This window comes from Pleuronectes platessa, unplaced genomic scaffold (genome assembly GCF_947347685.1).
Source record: "Pleuronectes platessa unplaced genomic scaffold, fPlePla1.1 scaffold_400, whole genome shotgun sequence".
NCBI lineage: Eukaryota > Metazoa > Chordata > Actinopteri > Pleuronectiformes > Pleuronectidae > Pleuronectes > Pleuronectes platessa.
Window position 1 is genome coordinate 1 of NW_026518875.1, and position 4115 is coordinate 4115.

Sequence of the window (4115 nt, forward strand, 5' to 3'; positions counted from 1 at the left end):
AGACCACAAGATGCAGATCATCTGTGCAATCTGTCAACGTATGCACCGTGTGCTGCCGATGCTGCCACCTAGTGATTAATCCCACCATTAAAAAAACATCCAGATCCTGGAGAGTGCAGCCGCAGCCTGAGCAGGCAATTAGAAAAATGAAAAGAGAGAGAGAGAGAGAGAGAGGGGAGGGGATGAAAGAGGAAGAAGACGGTGATAGGTTGGTGGCGGAGGGATAATCGGGGGTGAAGTCAAATGATAAACTGTTTAACAGCATCAATTATTAAGTGTAGTCTGGGATTTCCCCTTTGATCAGTGATACGGGCGAATCACTGGGAACGCTAATGAGGTGAGGGGAAAAGAGAGAGAGAGAGGCTTGAAGAGGGTTGGACAGGTCAGAGAGAGAGAGAGAGAGAGAGAGAGGGAGGGTGGGAGAGAGAGAGAGGGATGGAGAGAGAGAGATCTGACATTCAACCTCTAGAAGCTGTTTTCCTTTAAAGAAACAGGGGAGTTTTCAACACCTGAGGGTCTGAACCAAGCCTCATGTCTTTGTCTCCATTGGATCCATCTTGGTTTCACGTTGTCCAACTCACGTCCGTCCTGTCGTCATCGCCTGCGTCTCCTGGACTTCACATTTGTGGACGTGGGTGTCTGACGTTTCTGTTTGAATGGAGAAAACAGAGGAACCAGTTAATTTCATCAATTTCGTTGTCGCTGAATCATTAGAGCTGCTCTGACACATGCTGGTTAAATCTAAAATTATGCCATTTCAGAAATACATTATCTGAAAAACAGGGATTCTGTTCGTATGTGGCTCTGGGACCTGAGGGGGTGTGGTCGACTCGTTAGCTTCAAATCATCAGACGACAAAACACAATCAACTCTAAGATTATTTGAAAGCTGCTCAGCTTCCTTCACTTCATATCACTGCCTCATTGAATTTAGTCTTTATTGGGAAAAGTTTTTATTATCCGTTGCTTCTATGCACTGGCTTTAAAAAACAAACAATATAAACAACATTCAAAGCCCGTTAACGAATGTGTGAATAAAGTTTCTGTTCTTAATTGTGTCTCGTGCTGAAAAGAAATAGAGTAAAAAACAAACGGATGTAAACAGAGACAGAAAGAGGAGGAAAACAGGAGAGTGCCCCCCCCCCCCCCTCTGGGATCTATTGAAGCTATAATAAACTATGTTAAATACATAGATCAGGAACATTTGAGTCATCTGCCATTCAAAGTGGAGCCTAACGCAGCCGACCTGCTCAGAACACGTGAGCATCGAGGGCCAGACGTCAGTGAAACATCACCGGAGAGATCGTGTCGAGGTTCAAATTATAAATCCATAACCCGAGAGGCGGCACAAAAGAAAAGAGAGAAATCAGAGAGCAGAGATGTGACCGTGACTCGTCCGCGGCACAAGTGGAGACACACAAAGACGCCATTGTGCGTTTGATTGGCCGCGGCTCTCCACCATGTTGGTTTCCATGTGAACACGAGACCCAGAGAGAGCGGGAAAAACCTCAGAGAGCATAGCAACACGTCCCCGCTGCAAACACACAAACACGAACACAAACAGACACACACCATCACTGTCTGTCCGGCACTGCAGGCGAGAGCAAACCGGAAAGTTGAGGTTGTAAGAGAAGCATAGAAAAAAAGACATTAGATGGAATATGTAAATAATGATGAAGTACAGTTAGAAATATTCATGGAATATAAATGGAAATATAAATGGAATATGAACAGTATTAAGAGGTTAGGTATGATATAAGAATGATGAATACACTAAGAGCAAGATAAATATATAAAAATATGAATACACTATAGGTGGGATAATACAGTAGGAATAAGTTAAGTGCAAATGTTCAAATGTGCAAATGTTCAGTGGCTGGAGGAGGTTTGTGTGTGAGGTTTATGGAAACTAAATATAAAGAGAATCAGCGTGAACTCATCAGAGACACCTGAACAAACATCAGTGGGATGAGAACAAACTAAAAAAATATGTAATAACGAAGCATAACAGAAAGTTTTGTGATTGAACTCAGATTCTGGAAATTGAAAATTAGCTGCGAAGGTCATTACCAGTTCATTTTCAAATTGGAGGACACAGAACCAAACTTCAGGATAAAAGTGAGAATCTGCACATGATGATTTGTATTCTGTGAAAGAAGGAGAGTTAATAAACCTGTGACATTCTTCCCTCTCCCTCCTCACTCAGCTGAATGAAGCCTGAGGGTCGCTGCTGGAGCTCTGGAGGTTTAAGTGTCAGGTTGAAAGAGCACTTCACTAAATCTTGGAGGATGCTTGGATTTGAATTAAGGGCCGAAGCACGTCGCTGCTGCAGAGCAACACGACCTCAGTGGAGCCAGAAGAGGGAACATCTGAATGCAGGGGAACGAGTCACAGTTAAAAAGAATAGGAACTGGAAAATCCGGCTAAAAGTTGTGTAGTTTGAACTTTACCAGACTCGACCAGAACGAGCAGCTCAAGGTTGAATTTGCCAAGTTGAATTGTGGGTAATGTCATTTGTCGTTTTGAGAAACTTTGAGATGATAGTTGGACGTCTGAGTCACCGTGACTTCACATCTCAAATTCTAAAAGCTCCTTATGTTTCCTGTCCGGTTCGTGAGCAGCCTCGTGTTTCTGTTTGAATGAGCAGACGGTGAATCATCCTGAGGAGAAGATGGAAATCCCTCAAACACACACCTTGAATATTTCAACAGCCACAAAATTAAGTCTCTGAACGGAGCAGTGTTAAAAACATCGGCTGCGTGAAGACGCTCTGAGTCTGAGTCTGAATCTGTGAAGCTGCTCGAGGAAACTCCTCAAATGATACTTTTAATGTTTCACAGTGAGCAGCAGTAGGTGTAATAAATGTGATGCATCTGTGTTATCTAACCGTGGAAAGTGTGCATGTAGGTGTGTGTTAGTGTGTGTGTGTGTTAGTGTAACATCAACCAATCACACACACCAATTAGCCGAGTGAGGAAGCCGATAATTAAAGCAAAGCAGATACAGCGTCCACCGCAGGAACAGCTGGTCTGTTATGCAAGCAGTTACTGCTTTGTTATTCTAACAGTGTGTGTGTCTGTGTGTAGGTGCACAAGGGCATGTGTGACACAGAGCAGCAAAACTGTGTGAGATCACACCTTCCTACACACAGACACACACACACTCACTCTGGGCCACAGTTATATAGGGAGAGCGATGAAGAGGTGGAGAGGAACGAAATGGAAAAGATCAGATTCTGGACCTCAGCTACTTATTGATGAATTTATTGACGAGTCACTGATTCATATTTCAGTTCATGTGTTGTTGGCTGAGGTTCATTTCTTTATGGGATGAACTTATATCTGCATGAGGAACAATCAATGATTCCTGTGAAATCAGTGAAAATCTCCCAAAAATTCCCAGAATAAAGCAATATTTACTTCTCTCTTAGCCAAAAAAGAGGTTTTTAAAAGCTTTAATAACAATAGGATGTATGTAAATTAGAAACGTGAGGTCATATTCTCTCTGAAAACCCATGTGGATGTTATATATCCTTATTGCAGGCTCCCTCTTGCTGTGTTTCCAGCCTCAGCACCGTGTGTGTGACTGCAGCCGACACCGCTGCAGCTGTCACAGCAGCTGCGGGAGGATATTTGTTGTCACTGCATTATCCATTGTGTAGTGGTGAGACTCAGTGGGAAGCTCCAGTGCTTCAAACCCTTTAATGTGCATGAACCTCCAGCGAGACAGTGTGTTCCAACCCGTCACTGTGTCGGTGTGAGGCCGTCACAGTGCGTCAGACGGCAAAACGTAAAAAAAAAAAGAAGGTTTCCCTGATGTCACCGCGATGACTCCACTTCCACCTTCACCTCCGTGTTGAGGACATGACGGTCGACTGGTGAGGATGAGGCGTTAGAGCGTCGGGCTTCGTGTTGAGGGCGAGAACTGTCGCTCTCCCTGTAGAGCATCCAGAGGAGCACACGATCAAGTGGAATAAGGATTTTAGATCTTCAGGTAAATCACAAAGCAGCAGCACGAGCACATAACTCCACCAGGCTCCACGAGGCCTAATCATAATGTCTTCTTCTATTATTAAAAATATTAAAGACCCCCTGTCCCCCGAAACTCAGGGAGCTG